Here is a 22,023-nt window from a genome sequence, read left to right as displayed (position 1 = left end):
TAATAGTCAAGGCTTGCTAACATTTAAAATCTGCCCAATTTTTCAGGGTTGTTAAATTCATTTTTTGTTCCATCACATTCACTTTGAAGTTATTTTAGAGGTAGTTCACAGAGCTTCAATCTGCACCTCACATTTGCTGACCCAACCTGTCACAGAGGGCTGGAGTGCATTTTGTGAGCAAGGAGGACCTGCTTACAACTGCTGCTGAGGATGCGGTGAAGTCCTCTTTGTGCTTAGCTGTGTCCCCTCTGGGGACAGACAAAACATTTGCCAAGGGCTCAAAGCACACACTGCCAGGGGCTTTATTTTCTACTCATGTGCCTCTTGTGAAGATTTCTTCCACTTTTTTCAACCTCAGCATCTTCTCGATACTGAGGGGGTACTGTAAGTTAGAGTAGCACAGAAACTACCTCCCAGGCTGTTGGGTAGATTTCTATGCATACAAACACATACAGGGACATACTATCTTTACATATAAAATATAAGACTTTTCCTTTATTATCTCATAACATTTTACATTTATTTTGAAGACCAATTAAATCACCAGGGCTTTAAAAGCACCTCTTACAAGGCATATTTAACACCCATCTGACTTCTCCATCTGTCAAGTGACCAGACCTTAAACTAACCCATGGAGCATCCAATCCCCTTTTCTACAGATTAAGCTCAACTGGGGAGAGAATGTCCCAATTTTTAGAAAATAGTCAAAACATTTCTAAAGTAACAGAAGTACACTATAAATCTTGCAAAACTTCTTACAGCTTTGTGGTAATCAGCCACAAGCATGTTTAATATCACAGGAGATGAAATTTCTAAATGTTTGAATGGAAAATAAAAATCAAACTTAACTACTTCAGGAAAATACTTCTCCACAAACGGCAAAAATTCCCACTACACACACACACACAAAAGTCAGGACTACCTTCTCTTCTTTTAATTTTAAACAAGGCAACATCTTTGCAAGATCATATCCTTGCCCTAGTTAGAAAAACACCAACAATTTTTGTTTTTTTAAAATACAGCTGAGGCTTCCTCAGTAACCATCACTTATAAAAGTCAGCTCGGTTTCAGAAGAAGGCACGATGCCATTCTTCTGTTTAGGGGAAATGTAACCATCAAAACCACTTGCCTGCATTTCAGATTTCAGTGATTCACATCCTTAAACACACTTTTTTTTTTTTTCCCTCCCAGAAAACAGACTTCTCTGCAAGGATAGCCTTGGGACTGTTCGCTACCCAGAGGTTAACACAGCCATTCTCCTTTTGCTCCATCTGGCCATATGTTAAGCGTTCTTTATTGGCTTGTTACCTTTTCCCTCCAAACCTCAAGCCCTGAAAATGCCTGTGCTCATGTAGACAACCATCTATTTTGAGTCTTTTCTCTCTTATATCGTTCCTATCAACCAAATCTAATGAGAACATACTCTGTCCCCACCAGTGAGACACTTTCATACTTCACAGCCTGTGGTTTTTCTCTGCTCTGAGACTTAGTGCCTATTCAGGAAAATTGTATTTCCACTCTGGAAATTACAGGATCCTCTGGCTCCATGGTCTCAAGCTCATTGAGGGCACTTTGATTCCCCTTTTCAGGTATGAATGATGTCAAATTCATTTTGGTCCATATCAGCTCTGGCCATTGGTTCAAGCAGTTCACGCCTTTTATATTCAAATTCTATTCTTACAACAGCTCAATTGCTCTATGTTCAATCCAGGAAGAAAAGTGTGGGATTTATATATAGGTTAGGGAAACCCAGACAAGAAATCCACATATCCCTTTCCATAGTGATAACAATCTTTAATTTCACTAAGCCATTGATCATTTGAGAGACACCATGCAAACATTATCAACAATATTAATTTCTAATATCATTTTCATGATCAATTCATCTTGCATGGATAACAAATATGAATTTGATAGACTGCATTTGGAGACATATGAAAGATAAATGAACTCAGATTTGAATTTTTTTTTGTTTTTAATTAACATTACTTCATAAAAAGTGGCACGTTCAAAAGCAAAACTGAGCTAAAAAATAGACTCTTATGTTGAAACACTGATCCTCAGCATGAAAAAGGAGATACGCAATTTATATGTGCAAATATTCCTGATATATTACTCCCACCCCCCACCTCTGGCAAAGTTTCTAAACAGCATGCAACTGAAAAACAAGAGAAACTTTCCCGTTTCTGCCTTTCTTAGTGGCAGCAGAGAGCCGCAAAATAAACTATCTTAAACAAATTCTGGAAATAATGACACATGCTTCTTTTATATAGAAGTGCATGTAAGATGATCTCTTTACATATACATTACTTTTACTTACATTTTTCTTGCAGTGGCCAGAGATACAGAAGATAAACATATGCTCTAACCATCCTGAGCACCACAGACAATGCACCCATGCTTCCAAATTAAAAATAAAACCAATAATTTTTAACTTCTATAAAAGCATTCCGAAAGGTCTCTTATTTTCCTGTATGAATAAATTATAAAAGAGATCTGACAGAAACAGCAAGCTCTAGACAGATTACACTCTGTCTCACCAGCTTGATTCAACAAAGAGCGATGGAATAGCAAATCAAATGCAGCTTGCAAAGTCACATTCACATGGAGCTGTAGGGAGAAAGAGCGGGGGGGAAAAACCTGATACTTACAGACTGTAAAGTAAAATGTCCCAGTTTCGCTTTACATGTTACAGCAAATCAAACAGAGATTTCAGCTCTCAGCAAGTCCCTGCTTCCACTACACTGATCATCCACGCAGAACAGGCCCTTATGGATTGCTTAGGCAGCTGGGAGATAATGGGACCATATTCTCAGCTGGGACTAGAGATGCTGAACTGCTCTCCGCTGCGTGCTGCATGGCTCTCAGCCAGCATTAATCAAGGAGGACCCAGCTTCGTGGCTGTGTTCCCCAAAGGATCGACATAATTAGCGCATGAATCAAAGACGCACACTGGGAGAATCACACACATCTCTAACTGGCTCTGCTCACGTTGAACCTGATTAGGAAATCAAGTTGGTTCCCTGATCAAATATGTTCAACCTTTCAAAAATAGAGAGACTCACACAGCTGTTTATAGATTTCAAGGGAGGGGTAGAGATTAAGGTTTCCTTCCCAGTGGGCAATTTATGTAATTCCTCAACTATAGAACATAATTACACTGATTGTTTGGTACATATGGTGGATTTGTCCTGTGATTTGGTTTGTCTGTTAGGGTTTTTTTTTTTTTTTTTTGCTGCTCCCAGGAAGCTTACAGGCTGCAGGCTCATTTCCCCTATGGAGTTTTTGAGACATGCATTTGTATATTCTTTGCAGGTCTAAACTTCGGGGATACTACTTGGACTAAAGATGGTCTCTATGGGGGCATTTTATGTCCCCAAAGATATGCATCTTCTTGAGTACTGGCAGTCCAGCTCATTCAAAACAGAGGGTTTGGCATGGCACTTGGGATACCAAGTATTCTAAAAGGAACTGTGATGTTGATTGTGCTTACATAACTCAAAGAATGCTCTTCATTACTTATCCACATGGTGATGCAGTCAAGAGTTACAGAGTAGCAGCCTGTAGACGGGCTTGGTTTGGCAAGATAGAGATTTTAGTATTTGAATGTGAACATTTTTAAACAGAACAGTTTACCAAAACGGTCCCACTACACTTTTGCCCATATATGCTACCTGCTAGCCCCTGCAGACTTTTCTTTAATGTAAATTTGACCTTAGTTAAGCAAATCTGAGTTAGGGATGTAAAACACTCCATGTGAGAGAAAGAAGACTCCTCTCTTGTGTCACTCATTAAAAGGCTGTGATCAAGGCACCCATGTGGTGATTTAAAGTTCTACACACACAGAGCAGCTAGAAGTTAATGTCCTGTGTGATAAAGGGGCTAGGGGAATTTAGGGAGCCGGAAAACCTGAGTTGTAATGCTCACCTTATAAAAATCAGGTGATCTACAATAGGACCCTTTGCCTTTCTGAGCCTTAGTTTTCTTATCTGTATCATAGGGCTTGGTCCAGACCTTTGAGGGCTCTCACAGGTATAGCATTCTATTTGTTCTAAGAATTAGAAAGCAGATCTCCATTAGCTTACACTTCTAACAGCAACCAGAATAATGGGAATAAGATAAAGGTGTATTTAAACAAATAAACAAAAAACCTGCCCCAAATGCAAGGGCCTCTGTTACTTTTGTGGGTCCCATGATAAATTGGCTAATAAGCAGCTATTTTAGAGAATGGAAGGCATCATGATTATGAAGTGTAAGTAAATTATAAATGTGTGAAAGAAAAAAAAAAGACAGGCTGTGCAGAAAATAATTTTATCTAATTCTATACTAATTATGTCTACCTGACAGTAAAACTGGATGAAAAGCCAAGTCAGATAGATGTTTGTCTTCATGAGCCAACTGCCAGAGTACTACACTTCGTGGGGAGTCTTTTTATATTTAATTGAATTGTTCCACCTTTCTTATACTATTCAAAAGTAAAGAAAGGTAGGGCTTCTCCTCACATTATCAGTTACCTTACTTTTGTGGAAAAATGTGTATCAACAAGGTCAAAATAACCCAAATTGTCCTAGGGTTTTGGTACTGGCCTTAGGGAGTAAAGGGAAGATTGATACTTTTTATGATCCCTTACACAAGAGCCACTCCAAGGACAGAGGATCTCCTGTAAGATGCATCGTGCCAGACCTTTTCATGTCCATTACCAACTCAGTTATTCCAAATCAGATATAAGGCCTCAAGGAGATTCACTGTCAATAGTTAATAGCAATAAAACAAAGTGGAGGATGATGAAACAGTTTAAAAATTTTACTTAACTTTTCAATAATTTTTTGTTGGTTCAACATGCTTTTGTAAGTATTTTCAATCCAATTTCTCTAAGATAACCTGTTTCCTTATTTCCTTGGGTATTGTTGCAATTTGGCATAAGTTGTAAAATGATTGGCATAAATTTCATGTTTGTTATTTTTATCTGGCTCATTATTATTGAGACTTTAGCACATCTACTTCACGCAGCTCATGTGAGGTGCTGACAAAAATAGGTTAATTAAATAGCAATTGTGCATCTCAGTCATATTAGCAAACACATTGCTGAAGTAAATGAAAAAAGGAGCAAATTAAAACATAACGTGTTTATTCAGTGGTACAGTCGAAATAAATAGTTTAATTGGTTTTAAGTTCTATTCAATCCCTGTTTGGCTGGTAATTACTTTGATTCATCTTTGATTATGATATGTAATAGATTCACTTTGACATCATGTGATTTGTACTTGTTTCAAATGGTAGGTGATAATTACTAACTAAAAATTTCTAACTTCCATCAATTCTTCATACATTTCTCCCCTGAGACATACCATTTAAAATATGAAGTGGTTTATAATAAAAGCCTAAATCTGGAAAATGTCTGATATTTTTTTTCCTTTAAGGTCAAAGCCAACATTAATGTCAAAATAAATATAGCAAAGAAGAAGAGAAAAAGAAAAATGATTAGCAACTATAAACAAAAGAAACTGTCTTCACAGAGATAGTATAACCTGATATATTACCTCAGAATGTATTTCAGAAGCCAAAATATATACAGAGATTGTTTTAGACTTTGCATAGAAGTTGCAAGAAACCGCATCTCTTTGGGACTCTGAGGATCTGCAATTTTAACAACACTCTTGTCAAGGCTAATAAGAACCTGGGGAATGGGGCTCCTGAGGTCTCTTTCTGGCCATAATACAAGATTCAGCAAGTTAAATACAGCTCTGAGCCTCAGCAAATCTAGGGGCAAAATGAAAGTTATGGCAATAATTCCCCAACAGGTTGAAACTTAATCAATATTTTTTAATGTTTTGGAATCTTCAGCAGTAAGTCACCTGATATGCATAGAACTGCTCATTGTTTCTTCTAGAAAGTGTTCTTATTTCCTATTCTTTGCCTCACTCACTAAAAGTCAGAGTCAAAAGCTAAGACAACTGTGACATTTCTCCAGCTGAGAACAAAATTTCAAAGGAATGAATGGTTCAGAAATCACTGCCCAGGGCACCCACTGGAATGGCAATCTAAGCAGCTTGACTAGACTTTCTTTTCCAATCAAAAGCAATGGAGCCAGTAATAAAATAATCAAGAAGCAAGACAAAAGTATGGATCCACATGAGAAAGTCTGTGGCCTTATTTGTTTTCCAAGAAGTAATCAAATTCCTGTAACAATGACTCACAGAGACCAGGGTCACAAAATTAAAATAGTCTATGGAAAAAAAATAGCCCATTTTATGTCACAATGACATAAAATTGACCCATGAGCTAGATAAAAAATATAATATGCCTCAATATTTATCTGCTGTCAATTGCTCAGACGTGTGGAGTAACCATTAGCAAAAAACGTCCATTAATTTAAGGTGTGCATGCTCATGCCTCTGTGTGTGTGTGTGCATGTGTGTGTGTGTGTGTGTGTGTGTGTAGAGGGAAAGAGTGAGAGGGGGAGGGACAAATCGTAGAAAAATTGTTTTGAAGTGGTATTTTTCATTTACTTTTTGGGGTGGAACTGATTTATCCTTATTATATTGGCTAGAGAACACATACAAATTTTCTTATCATCTAAAAAGAAAAAATCCTTTTATTCAGAAGTTTCTGATTTTCCTTTTAACAAAGAGAGAAATCTTTGAAAGACTGGTTTTAAACTGTCACAACAGAGGGGGTAGGTGGATGCTACTGGCATCTAGTGGGTAGAGGCCAGGGATGCTGCCAACCATCCTATAATGCATAGCCAACTCTGAAAAAAATTATCTGGCTCAATATGTGAATAATGCCACATTTGAGAAACCGTGACCCAAGGGAACCATGTGGGATCCTCATAGTTAGAATTCCTAAGAATTCAGACCTGAGATGAAAAACCGACCAAGTTTAAATGGGGTTGTTCTAAGTATAGCTGCAGTAGCAATACAAAACACTGTTTTGCCTTGGAAGTAACTTTAGACTTTTCAAAATGCTTTCACAAAAGTTAACCATATTCAGTACAATAAGCTAGTTCCAAAACCAAGAAAGTACTATAATTCCAAGTCTATCACTGCAAACAAGCAAGGCCTTAGAACAAATAACCAGTGGCATGATCACTAAAAAAGTCAAATCCTAACAAGTTACCCAATATGGCCCTCACCTTCCTGTCCCGCTTCTCACAAAATAAAATAGAACAGATAAAAATGAATCTCAATCCAGTATCTGTTACCCTTTCCCACCAGACCCTGCCATGGACACCAAAGAAGACAACTCTTTAGCTAGCTGAGCTCCATGTAATTCCATACGCATGTTTTCTTTCTATCTCTCTGTCCCTAAAAAATGGACATCCTTTTCTATGTTCCCATGTCAGGAATCTGATCTTACTCTTGAAATAAATAGTAGAGAGTTGGGATTAAATGCAAATATGCCTCAATTTATGGACTTTCACTAGGAACTCAGTTTTCAAAACTCTTGTTTACTTACTCATTCAACAAAAATTTACTGAGCACCCACTAAATTCATTGTCCATTTAAATTACCGGGGAGGGAAAAAAAATCTCTTAGCATCTGCTTTCCTTACAAACTTTATGCATTTAACATTGTATCCCCTACATCATCTTGCCTGGCTCAGAAAAAGTTTACTGCATTTCTCATCATCCACTAAGGTCATTATTATTTATAATCAGCTTTATCACTAATGTAGTGCCCTGTAGACTCTTCAGCTCTGGTGCTGAGCTCTTTTGTTGCCTTCAGGGAGTGTAGGCGCTAGGTAGATGGCAGGGGCTTTTCATTTTATTCCTTGCCATCCCTTCCATCAACTGCAAAAAGCCTTGTGTAGGCTTTTACAGGAGGGGACTCAGTTCACCTTTGTTTCTTAAAGGGAAACTATCTCCCCTTAGATCTGCTGCAGATGGAACAAGATGAGGAAGAAGGTGTTCAAGAAATAAGACTGGCAGAAAGAGAACTAAATCCAAAAAGGTCTTTATTTCTTAAGATTACCACAGTGTTACATTAGAAGAAAAGTGAATAACTGATTACTCTAAGCAAAGTCTGTTCTTAACATTTCATGGAGTGTGAAAGAGGAATAAGATGCCTGCTTTCTTTGTACATGCTTTGAGAAAATGGGTTACTGGTTTTTTCCCCCCTAAATGCATCCCAGATAGAGAGGAACGGGCTTAATTTTAGAACAACATGAATCAGAGAATTAGGCAGAATTCAAGACTCTCTTTAAGTAGACATTTAAAAAGTTCTTTTCAGGGAAACCGCTGTCTAAATTCATATCTCTCTACCCTCTTTGTCAATATGATGTAGGAATATTGCAAACAAATGGCAAATATAGCAAAATCAACCTTTAATTCTAGGAATCCAGAATCTAGGTAATTTACATGATATAGCCACATAATCACATGTAATGTTACAGTATAAATCCACCCTCATGCTAAGTGATATATTTAGTTGGGTCTCTGCAATTTCAAAATAAATTTTCTTACTGCGTTGGTGGGTGGGTGGGGGAATGATATTACAGATTTAATTTTGAGCAGTGCAGAATGTTGAAGGATGACTTCTGTCCAGAGATATGTATTTTTTCCTGCCATGGACTATCATTATTTCAGGTGCTTATTATGTGTCAGAAACACTTACACATTTTCCAATGATTATATTCCTTAATCTTCACCACAACCCTATGAGGTAGGTGTCTTTACTGCTCTCATTTCATAGATAAAGACACTGAGAACCAAAGATGTTGGATATGTTGTCCAAGGGCTCATAGCTAATACGTGGCAGATTTGGGTTTTCTAAAACTTTATCATGCGGAACATTTATTTTTCTTTGTTGACAATATTTTCCTTTCCAATCATGTTCACAACCGAAAATGGTCCTCAGTGTGTTTGCCCAGAGTAAACCAGAGGTTCTAAGTTTGTAACTTTGAAACAAGCTAGTATAAAGTAAAGCAAGTGTATTAAACCTTAAAATTGTTGGGTAGGGTTAACCTAGAATAACATATAAAATGTAATAACTTTGGACAAGATTACATAGAACACTCAGTTTAAAACTGATTATCTGGATTCCCCTTTGGCTAAAAATTTTTTTTGAAAAATTATAAACTTACAGAAAAGTTGAAAGAATGTTTAATGAATACCCATATGATTATGTCTCAGAACTAATGTAAACATTTTGATATTTGCTTTCTCTTTTTATTCCCTCTCCTCTCCTTTTCCCTCTTTCCTTCTCACTGTTATACTTATTTTTTTTTCTGAATCATTTAAGAGGAAGTAGCAGATATCTTGGCACTTTATCCTTAAATAATTCTCCAAAGAATTCACCACATAATGATTTTTCAGCTTTACTGATGTATAATGGACAAATAAAATGGTAAGATACTTTAAGCGTACAATGTGATGATTCACCAAATAATGTTTTCCCAAAAAACAAGGATTCTCACCTACATAACCACAAAGCCATTAACCAATCCAAGAAATCTATCCCTGACAGAAAATTATCATCATTTACTATATTCTCTATGTGTAAGTGACATTGTGTTCTCAGTGCACTGCATTAGGGGGTAGGTATTGTCAGTTTGTCCTGTTATCGGTAGTATTAAATTTAATCAACAGACTCCTCCCTTATAAATACAAAGGTATCATTTTACTTTTGTAACTAGTAAGTAATAATTGGAGGATACTTTGAGAACGTATAAGTGCCATGTTCTCCAATAGCCTTCAACCTTGTCATTTTAGCTTACATTGGTGAACCCTGACCGATCAATTTTTATAATGATGGTTACAAAATATCTGGATTTGCAAACCTCAATAATCAGCCAATTTCTTTTTTTAAAGGATACCAACCCACTCACTTAACCTCCTCATATAACATCAGAGTGATGGTAATGGGTGCCATTCAAAAAATACAAAGTTTCTGAAGTTTTCTCAGAAATCAAAGCCAATGACAACTTATCAAGCTAGTCATGAAAATTTCTTATCATTTCCAGAAAACATGAAGATGAGCAGGAAAATACAAAATTAACCACTTCTTTTTAAGGGAAAGAGGGAATCTGTCAGGATAAACCTGGATATCACTCTTCACAGTAATGTCTTAAGTTGAATAATGAGACATCCTTCTCCGTATCTACTAATGCTACACTTATCAGAGTAGAATCACTTTCAACTTCTGCAGAATGCACTCTATATTAAGGAGCCAAAGAGTTCCTTTCAGACATTTTAATTGTGCCATTTATTGATCTCTAAACCATTCTATTTTGTTGTAGCATTTTTCACCTGGAAATGGATAAAAAATGAAAAGCCCTGATTGAAACCCATTCTCCACACTGATGTCAGAGTGCCCTTTCCAAAATAGAAATCTAAACACATTATTCCCCTGTTTAAAATCTTTCAATGGATCCCTATCAATTACCTGGTAAAACCCAAACAGTACCAATTCATACAAAGTTCCCTTTCTAATGTTCTCCTTTGAGCGATGATTTTTCCCTCTTCCTTGAAAATTCCATGCTGTTTTTTTTCTCTTCGTGCAAATATATTCTTTCCTTTGCCTAAATGCTTCCCTACCCCTACAAGCTTCATCAGGAAATATTTTCAATGTTTTAGAGAACTTAAATACAAAATATAAAACCATAAATCTTTTAGAAAAAGCATAAGAGAAAATCTTTAGGATCTAGGGCTGGGCAAATAGTTCTCAGATTTGATACTGAAAGCATAGTCAATAAAAGGAGAAATTGATAAATTGGACCTTATCAAATTAAAAACATTTGCTCTGAGAAATGCTCTGGTAAGAAGATGAAAACAGAAACTATATCCTGAGATAAAATATTTGCAAACCATATATTCATTAAAGGATTAGAATCTATAATATATGAAGAACTGTAGGACTAAACAATTGAAAAAATGCAGTTAGAAAATGGGTAAGAGGGTGGCTGGGCGATAGACATTGGGGAGGGTATATGCTACGGTGAGCACTGTGAAGTGTGCAAGACTGTTGAACCACAGATCTGTACCTCTGAAGCAAATAATACATTATATGTTAAAAAAAAAAAAAGAAGAAGGAGATAGCAGGAAGGGAAGAATGAAGGGGGGCAAATCGGAGGGGGAGACGAACCATGAGAGACTATGGACTCTGAAAAACAAACTGAGGGCTCTAGAGGGGAGAGGGGTGGGAGGATGGGTTAGCCTGGTGATGGGTATTAAAGAGGGCACGTTCTGCATGGAGCACTGGGTGTTATATGCAAACAATGAATCATGGTACACTACATCAAAAACTAATGATGTAATGTATGGTGATTAACATAATAAAAAAAAAAAAGAAAATGGGTAAGAAACTCCCCATGAGCAGACATTTCACTGAGAAGGATAAACAGATAAGAATATGAATGGATGTTCATTAGCTATTAGGAAAATGCAAACTAAAATCATAATGAGATATAATACACACCTGTCAGAAAAGCTAAAATTAGAAAAAAGGAAACATTAAATGCTCAGGAGAATGTAGAGAAAATAAATAACTCACACATTGCTGACAGGGATATAAAGTGATACAGCCACTCTGGAAAACATTTTGGTAATCTCTAAAACAACAAAATTATAATTACCACAAAACCCCCAAATTACTCTCCTGTTATTAACTAATATGTTGCCACAAATGGAATCTATATTTTCTAAGCATCTATCAAATTCCATGTGGTAAACATTCATATATATTTGCAATAAGTAAAATATAAAAATAAAAAATAAAATAGTACTATTGAATGAATTGTCTTCATATTCATATTTCATTATATAAACTTTTTATCAATATTGACTTAATATATTCCAATGGAGAATTTCAAATGATTTCATCTATTTCTACTTTAAAGAACAACTGATTATTGGTAGCATGGAAACACAATGAGAGGGAAAGAGAACCAGTGGGAAAGTAAATAAAAGAGAAGATTCATTCATTCAACCCATATTTATTATTTATTAAGTGCTAATCACTGTGTTGCGTGCTGGTGAGCCAGACAAACAGATGACAGCAATTAGGGAGTTTATATCCTGGGGAGGGAGAAAGATAACAGATAAGTAATCAACAGGTAAATTCAATAATTATAGATTCTGTAAGTGCTCTGTAAGAAATAAGAGAGTCATAAGACAGAGAATAACAGAATTTGGCACTTCAGTATTCAACATGGTTGGCAAGATCAGAAAAATGGTATTAAAGAAGTTACCATTAAAAGCAACATTAATAGAAAACGTGAAATTTTTATATGCCATAATGCTGGGATATAATATTCACATGCATCTTATTAGAATAAACCCACTCCAACTCCCAAATCCCTTCAATATGGCTTAGGTTTCTGTATGTGTACACTCATGAACAAAGGGCACTAAATTGTTCACTATATGTGTCAATGTGAGAACCACTAACAGTGTTTATGAAAATGTACCAAACTGGATTTTCCAGACATAATGATGAGTTAAGTCATTTGAAGGTGCAAATGCTATGGGAATACAACCAATGGGGTGTAGATTTTAGGTACTCTGGAACCAGTTCAGAGGGATCTGAGATGTCAAGTTAAGGATTTTATATGTGATTCAGTAAGGGAGGATGACTGTCCATTAAAGTTTTGGGATTATTGATGATAAAAAAATGATGACATCAAATAGTAGTGAAGAAATACAATGAAATACACATGTAAGAAAAGGATGCATTTATTACCCATGCTATATGTTCTCCTTTGAAGGGATAATGGTAGAATAATACTTTTGGACTTTTCCCCATGAGTCTGGAAGAAGAAATGGGACATAAGCACCTCATTTCCTTCTTCTATTCTTTCTTCAGAAACCTATACTTCTGAAAGGATGCCTTCTGTTCTGCTTTCTGACCATGCAGCACAGAGCCCGTCCTTTGGAAACAACAATAATTGTCCAGATGTACAAGTAACTGGGTGGATAAATCTGTTTAATTCAGGGGTGAATTATTGCCACTCTTTCAACAAATCTATGCTATATTTTCCCTTTACCAGTAATAAGTGTTATATTTTTATCTCTATTTGTATCTCTATTTGTGTGATTGCTAAGTATGTCTCCTAATTGATTCTAAATTTTTTTTTTTCCTAAAATCTCCAGATAGGTTTATCCCGGAATATCTAAGAATTTACAATATCCCAATAAAAATGAAGTTATCTGATTAGAAGAAAACACATTTAATTAAACCAAATTCTTCTATAAGCATATACAATGTCATCAAGAATAAATGGCTTTCTTACTGGTAGCATTTTGCACTGCCAATATATTTTTGGCTGACATGAAAAAGTTGAGTTTGTATCTAAAGGAAACATTCAATTAACTTTTTTTCTTTTATAACTACTACTACACAGAAAGTATAGTATGGTAACAATGGGTATCTCCTAAATAAAATTGCTTACATTTTTTAAAATCTAACTTTTCTGGGCAAGCCCATGCACAAATCTAACTCCCATTGTCATCTGGATGGTTAGGGACAGAAGACAAGTGACAAGATCTGCATTTCAGCCATGTATTGTGGATCACCATCTGCTTCCTCTCTGTGCCATGTTCTAATGGCTGAACTCTGGATCCAATTTGAAGCCCTTCCTATCAACTTACTCTGAGAGGCTGAAGTTTGCTACTTTTTAGACCAGGGTTATGAAAAAATGTACAGTATACAACACTAAAATAAGCAAATGTTTTCAGGGATTAATTCATTTATTAAGTATTTACTGAATAACCCATATGTGTAAGTGGCTGGGGATTTAATGCAGGTCTAGACTTGATACTTGCTTTCTAGGAATTTGAGGACCCGTAGAGAAGTATAATCATATAGATAAGTATTTTAAGAGAGTATTTATTAAAGTCCTTTGGGAATTTAGAAAAGAAAAAGATTATTTCTTACTTGACACTTTAAAAAATGCTTTGGGGAAGAAGTGGTATTTGAAATGGGAACTTGAAATATCTGTCAATTTTAGACATTCAGAGATTGCTATTAAATGTTGATTATGATGTTGAAGAGAGGATTTAAGATAATCTTCTATTTTAGCTGTTCCACAATAGAAGAAGTCCCCCTCTAAATAAGTATCACCTTCCCATTCTGGACACAGTCTCTGATATCTAGATTTTATTGAGGATTTAAAGGACCATCTCTCTGAAAAAAAATTGTTTGCACAATTACAATTTTTCATAAAATATCAAGGAATTCACAGACTTTCAGTTAAGAAATTCTGCTTTAGATCAAGGGAATATTTTTAATAAATAATATACTGCATATAAATAGTATTTTACATTTTTTTAAGACCTTTTACATTATCACAATATGAAGTAGTAGTAAGGGTTTTATCATTGCCCCCATTTTTCAAATAAAAAGATGACATATAGAGAAATCAAGTAACTCTTCCAATATTATGAATTTCCTTGGGATTTTCTGGGATGATGCTAGTACTTATTATTATGTCTCCTTAATCTGCTGAAATTCTACATTTTTATCATTCATTTGAAACTTCCCTCTATCCAAACTGGTTTAACTACATGTGAGAGAAAAATCAAAATGATAATAGCTCAAAATAAAAAGAAGTTCATTTCTCACCCACGAGGGAGAAAAAAATCCTAATAAGCAATCTAGGGCTGGTAGAGCAGTTCCACAGTCATCAATTAAGAACCTAGGTTTCTTTTCTCATCCCCACCCACCACTATTCTAGCATTACATTAATCAAGATCACCTCTTGGTCCACTATAGCTTCTAGGGCTCCAGCCATCAAGTCTGCATTCCCAGCAGTGGAAAGAAGGAAGTAGAGTGGAGGACTGGAAAGCACATTTTCTAACTACATCAACTCTCACTGAAGAGACTTCTCAGAAGTCCCTCCAGATATTTCTGCTTATATTGCATTGGATAAAGCTTAGCCACATGGTCATATTAGTTGTAAACATGCTAGCAATTACAGTATTTTATCTAGGTACACTGATGCCCTAAATAACACTGGGGTTCTGTTATTAAAGAACAAAGGAAGGACGGATATGATTGGCAACTAGCAGTCCCTCCCATAATCACTAACCAACACTAAATACTCAAGGTAACAACAAAACTGTGATGGTAGAAATCACTGAATGAGAATTCTGAAGATGGGATTTCTGGTTGATGAGAAAACATCAGCTAGATCTGTGTGTGGTTTGGATCTCCTGATTTGTTAAAATAATGGAAACTGGAGATTAGAGTGCCCCTCAGGTATCCTCCAGCCATTGAGGTTTTAGAAGAGCTAAAATAAAATATGTTACCTCATCACCTTATGTCCTGAGCAATGACATTCTGCTATGTCAACTATTCCCACATCTGAAAATAGTGTAACTTAGACTCTGTAGGGATAGTAGAGTAGCCCCATTGATTCAATTATTTTAGAATAGATATTCACTAAAAGAAAAAATAAAGAAAAAGAAGAAGAAATAATTTTTCCTGGGAGCTGAGTATAGATGGCAACTTTATCATCTTGGTACCAAGAGAAAGATACACTGTATATTATCTTCTTGATATTTGGGGTGGGGAATGGAAATTCAAAATCAAAATGAAACATTTATGCTTATAATTTAAGAACTTTAAGATTCTAACATTAAAACGTGCAGCTGTTTATAAAAACTATCATTTATGCAAGTAAAATATTCAATCAGTAAAAACAGTTCTTATTGCCCCCAGGATAATCAATTCTTTTGTTTATAGAATTAAATCTGTGTAACAATATAACCATCAAGTCTTTGTGCCATCTTCCTATAAAACCTGATAGAATGAAAAGACTATAGACAATACTGTTTGAACTATAAACTGCCACCATACTTCAGATTTGTTAATTAGGGTACAAGCATGTGGTTCTTTCTGAGCATTACCAAAGAAGGCAGCTAATCCACATTTATCTGCTTCATTGTTCTTCTCTTTAATTTATTGCAGTTTCTTAAATGGAAGGACCCAGAGTGTCATAAAGAGGAACTAAATAGAAAACTAAGTAGAAAATTTAATAATGAGCCAAATGGCTGACTTTTCTTTTTAATTATTTCACCAAAGAGGAAAATATATCCACTAACAACAATATGGTCACCTATTTATCTGTAAAATATAGGAAAGCAGAGGGAAAGGAATGGCTGATCCCAGTTCTGAGATCTCTACAATAACATACCTAGAACAGAATCTGCTCTCTCGTTCTGCCAACTTGGAGCACTGAACAAGATCTCCCCCACACTATTCTCAACGGGTTATGACATCTCTGTTCCAGTGTCTTCAAACCGCCTCTATAGATTTGAGATAAGCCTCCAGGACAAAGCCCAGCCACCTGACTCAGTACCCTAAACTATAATCTTTCTGAAATTTGATACATGTTTAGAAGGTAGGATTCATAAATACCATAAAAAAGGTGTTATAGTAAAAGAGTATATAAAACACCTGCAAAGCATATGAGCCACCTCTTCCATTAAATTCCAACAAGATTTATTAAGCACCCATTATAGGCGAGGCACTGTGATAATAACCCAGAAGGCAACATTTTCTTCTTTCAGGGAACTTTCAATCCAGTGATTGTTGAATAAATTTAGAAGGGTGCCTAGAGATGTTCTAAAAAAACAATGAAAACCAGAACAATATAATACAGCCTAAATTGCCATATTTTCTAATTCACAGGTAGGAAATAAGGTATGGAAGACTTAAAAAGAATCCTTGTTTGAGAACTCTATAGTATAGATATGTGAGACAACATGCAAACTTGTGAAATGCTTCAAAAATAATCACAGAGAGGATACCAGTTAAAGCACCAGAGTGCAATAAAACCATGATAGCAGGTTCTCCATGATGGAAGATTTACCTCCTCATTCTTTAAGACAGAGTAAAGGCCTATATCAATCAAAAGGATTTGGATTATGGGAATGAAGATACCTTTTGAGGCACATTTCCGAATATCAGAAATGATATATACTAAAACTACAGTTAGATTTTAAACACACTTGAAAAGATGCATTAGATGACACAGTTTAAACTAAATGAAACAAAGTTTAAAAATGAAATTTTAAAGTCTATAAATATTAGATAATGATATCGCTTTTATTAGACATAAGCAACATCATGTTTTCTCCAAGTATTTTACCATGAAAGTGCTTACCCATTCACAAAATTTAATTTTAGAAAAGGGATCATAATTACCAATATACCCACCATCTACATTCAACAATGGTTGACATTTGACTATACATGTGTGCATCTGTATTTTTTTCTTTCCATTTCATCTGCTGACCCACTGGTGAGTAAAGCATCTGGTAAGGAGGACAAGCTAGTATAGAGATTTCTTAATCTGTTACCCTTTACTAACTTGGTTCTTTAATTTTTAAAGCTAACTTTATTTTTATTTATAATGATACAGGAATGCATGCATGGGGGTGAATTTGTTCATACCACAGTAAGTTGTTTTCTGCAAACGTTTTCTGAGCACCTACCATGTACTAGGTGGTATAGCGGATAAAACAATTAATATTAGACAATCTCTACACTTAAATGCCTTTTTAAATTGATTCACTAAATATATGGCTTAAGGGAAAACAAATTTGAAGTAGATCACTATTAAAAACCCATGGAACTTTATAACTAGCACATTGACAAAAACAATTATTGGTGCCTCCCTCAGAAACTGTGTTGGATAACCTAGGCAGTCAGCTGAGCATAGTTAGAAACTGCCTAGGTGGAATTAAGAATAGACAAAAACATGAGAGAGGGCATGAGGGTTTCTTGCACTGAGACCATGCAGAAGGCAACAAAGCTTTGGGTGTTTAGGGCTGCTACTAAGGTGGGCCCAGGAGGAAGAAGTGCAGCCTGACACAAGAAGAAAGTTCCCCTCAGATGGGAGTGTGCCTTTCTAGGGAAAAAGTCCCTTGCGCAGATGTTTAGGCTTTTTTTCTTTTTTCTTTTTTGTCTTTCCTGTAAATAGAGTTGAGAATGCTCTTGTCTATGCAGCTGTTGGCTGAGAGCTTTTTCCTTTCCTGGTGAAGATCATAATTTAATCCTACTATTTCAGCAACCTTTGCTTAGGAAAATATCATACGATCAATTATGACTCCCACATTTCCCTACTTATCATTTGCCTATGCGGTTATGGGTGTTTACAGACACATGTAACAGCAGAACAAACTGTATATTTTACACACACACACACATTCTTTTTATAATAAAAGTCAAATAAGCAAGATAGATGGAACCAATATTCCTCAGAGTATTCCTTGTTCCTTAGAGAGTATTTCCCAGTTTTCCTTAGAGAAAATGAAGAAAACAAATATGGAAGGCTGGAAGGGGGAAAAAAACATTAAATTCCATAATTTTCCTAAACAGCTAAATATATGATTATTCTAGGCACAAAACATCATGCCCTCCATCAGGATCTTTAAAATTTAGCAACACGTAGAAAAGCCACTCTTAAGAGTGACCAATGTAACTGGCACTGTTCTGGAGTGCAGAAGTTCTAAAATTAGTGCATAATGCTCCCTACACTGGACATAAGGTGTTCCTCTTTAAACTTGCTACATTCCTCAGAACATGGTACGTTGGAAAAGAAGAAATAACTTCTGTGTTTCTCTTCATTTCGGCTGTCGCGAATGGGGACTTTCAGCCAGCAGGGAGGACAAGGTCTAGCATAAGGGGATGGGAAAATAAACGGTGTCCGTGAGAGTGTAGGCTTCTTCCACCCCCTCAATTTCATTCAGGTAAGGAAAATTAGGAGAATAATGGAAATTCTCTGTTTCATTCGGTACTCAAATCTTGGTGGGATCTGGAAAGAGCCTTAATCACTATGGTGACTTTTATTAGATTCAATATGATAATTCTAGAATGCTTAAACATCTAATGTGTTTTGTTGAGAGGGCAAAAATAATTTTCAACAAGTTTCTTATCCTCTCAAGATTGGCAAAAGCTCCCAAATGATCCGTTAAACTGAGCTATTTCAATATTTCGCCAGAAATAAAATGAGTCAATACATGCTAATGTGGAAAATATTTCAACATAAAAACTCACAGAAAAAAAAATTGCAAAAACAAAGCAAGGCTTGATGCCAGGAAAATATCTGATGGAAATCAGCATGTCTCTGTAGAACGATGCAAAGATGAATGATTTGGCTTCTATTGTATTATTTATCATTCCTTTTTATCTATGATTCCAGACTATCTATTATTAAAAATGGAGTCTACATTCAATTTAAATAACATTATGCTAGTTGCTCTTCTCACTTGTAGGCATTCATTTCAATTGAAGGGAATGGTAATGCACTAATGCAAAGAGAAAACGATGCACTGTCATTGAATGCTACTACACAAGCTCTCAAAGTTCAGACTTGTTTTATACATTTTCCTAGCAAACATGAACTTAGATTGTTAACTGTTAAGCCTCTGCATCTAAACATCTTAGATAATTATCAATAGTTGTGCTTGAAGGGTAAGTAATTGTAAAACGTGCAGTGTGGCTAATGCCCGAGGAAATAAATCTGTATTAGGGATAATTACAGATAGTTTAATTGCTATGGGGATGTTAATTGGCAAGGTACACACAAAGAAGAGGAGAAAATAGAAGTGTTTTTCATCTGGGGCTGACCCACAGGTTTGCTAAACCTACCTTCTATGTATGTGCTGTCTTAAAATTCACTGAGTAATAATTTAGACTCTATAAATTTATCTTCATGAACAAATAAAACTTACTGCTACATGTCACTTGTTTTTGCAAAAATTAATTTGCTGCCAAATGCTGATACTATTTCTTTCCAACTCTGTATGTGGCAAATCTCATAGTAGATTAGAACCTGAAAGGAGAGTATAAAAGAGGGTTTCTCATATATTTCTAAAATTACAAAGATATAAGAGAAGAGAGATCAATATCGATGCAACATCCCGCCAAAGACTTTTAAACTTTCCTGAAGTCCCACAATCTACCGTATAGGGAAAAAAAAGGTAAATGTTCATCAAACGCTAACACATTTTTAAGTGTTTATATGTATTTGCATTATGAATATACACAGATACACACACATTTCACTTTAGTTTGAAGGAAATCATATATGGTAAAGGGTAACCGAAAATGCTGATATTATCCTAGGACAATAAAGTTGACTGTGAGCTTCTTAAACATGAGGATTATGTATTTTCATCTCTAAATCCCCTGGTACAAATAACTGTTACAGAGTAGATGGATAGATGGATGGATGGGTGGATGGTTGGTAGGAAGGGAGAGAAGAGTTAAATTGCTGTACAAATATGCAACTTTCCCTCTTGTTAATTTTTTAGGTTAAGTTTATTTATTTATTTTTAAAGATTTTATTTATATATTTGTCAGAGAGAGAGAGAGAGCAAGCACAAGCAGGGGGAGCGGCAGGCAGAGGGATAAGCAGGCACCCGCTGAGCAGGGAGCCCGATATGGGACTTGATCCCAGGACCCTGGGATCATGACCTGAGCCGAAGGCAGATGCTTAACTCACTGAGCCACCCAAGTGTCCCTAGGTTAAGTTTAAACAATATCCCCCTCTCCCACCAAGAAGTGGCAATACCTATAAAAGTCAGATCACTGGAGTTAAAAGATAAGCTGACTCACAAATAAGCTAAGAAAGGAATCAGGTTCAAAAATGATATGCTTATATAAACTAAAACTATTTTTAGGTTAGAAGTTTTACCAACAAAAACACACCAGCTGGAACCCCAATAATTACATTATTTCAGAAAGCACTGTTTTTACAAACTGTGTTCTGTAGATGCCTAGCACTCTAAAGCTGACAGAGAAGAAAATGAAAAGAAGATAACAGACATTTGGTGTCCACGATTTCAACTAGGCTACACATTTGTATCTGATTTATTTGAAGAAAGGATCTCACACTTTAATTTTTAAAATAAAAACAAACAAAACAATCTAAAAATGTCATTTTATATAATCTTGGGATTTAACGAAAAACAGCTTGGAGAAAAAAAGGCCCCTAGTTTTAAGTTCTGTAAAACCCTCCAAATAATTAATTTTTACCCACTATGGTAAGATGGTTAATCAAAGGTACTCCAGTGACCAAAAATCAAGGCTAATCCATTTCTTTACAACTGCACCCAAATGAAAATGTTATTTTGACAAAATAATATGGAAACAGTGACAAAACAGTAAGCCAAATTTGTACTCAAAGCAGCTGATTATCAGATAGAAATTTTTAGTTTTTAAGTTGGGTTTTTGGTGCTTCATAAATTAATGTATCCAACACTGATATGGAGTGTAAAACCACAAAACTTGAGTTAGATTCTGTGCTCATTGTACTAGTGATTCCAGTTAGTGAGGTGCACAATTGCTTTTTACCATCATATCAAATCACCCAAAAATCCAAACTTTTCCCTCATTTGATTTTAATATTCTATTCAGATGTTTAATACCTAGCAGAGGTTTCTCTTAGATTCAGTTGGACATTAGACTTACAAGACTCCAGTCTTACAGGCCACATGTGACAATTGGGCTATACAGAAGAATAGAGTTCAGAAATACAGCTAGCCAGCAGGGCAGGAGCAGTACATTTTTGTGATGTTTTTTTTTTTTTAAGATTTTATTTATTTACTTGAGAGAGAGAGAAAGAGACTGAGAGAACAAATGGGTGGAGGGACAGAGGGAAAAGCAGACTCCCTACTGAGCAGGGAACCTGATGTGGGGCTCCATCCCAGGACCCTGAGATCATGACCTGAGCCGAAGGCAGACCCTTAACTGACTGAGCCACCCAGGTGCCCCTTTTTGTGAATGCCCTTGCAGCAGTTCACAAAGGGCCTTCCAAGACCCACCTCCTCACCAGGAGGTGTAGGAGGCATAAGGAGGACTGGTGAGGCTTAAGAAGGCAAGAGTCACGTTGGGCAAGCGCTGGAGTCATCCTGGTATAAAAGCTTCATGTCCCAAAAGAGCCAGCCTCTCTTTTAACAACTCCATAGAAAGAGCTTCCAGGGTCTCCACAAGGAACACACAGTTGTAAGAGTCACTGCATTCCAGGGAAGCCCAAAGCATTACATCCCCACCTAATACTCACTGGCCATTTATA

The 22,023-nt window shown here is 35.9% G+C and overlaps 1 protein-coding gene across 7 annotated transcripts in view; it reads right to left on the bottom strand.

Annotated features, from left to right (window-relative positions):
- Nucleotides 1-22,023, bottom strand: part of CNTN4 (contactin 4) — a 913,589-nt gene that overhangs the window by 514,799 nt on the left and 376,767 nt on the right. The window contains exon 1 of one of the 7 annotated variants that reach the window (XM_032411804.1): nucleotides 2,321-6,405. The exons of 5 other annotated variants lie outside the window; for them this stretch is intronic. The gene's annotated coding sequence lies outside the window, so the exon portion shown is untranslated. Of the gene's footprint in view, nucleotides 1-2,320; nucleotides 6,406-22,023 lie in introns of those variants that run through there. One more of the 7 variants, XM_032411805.1, reaches the window with a different exon arrangement.

The sequence above is a fragment of the Phoca vitulina genome, unplaced genomic scaffold (genome assembly GCF_004348235.1).
Source record: "Phoca vitulina isolate PV1807 unplaced genomic scaffold, GSC_HSeal_1.0 scaffold13, whole genome shotgun sequence".
Lineage (NCBI taxonomy): Eukaryota > Metazoa > Chordata > Mammalia > Carnivora > Phocidae > Phoca > Phoca vitulina.
The sequence above is the reverse complement of the archived record's forward strand: the minus strand, read 5'-3'. Positions and strand labels throughout refer to the sequence as shown.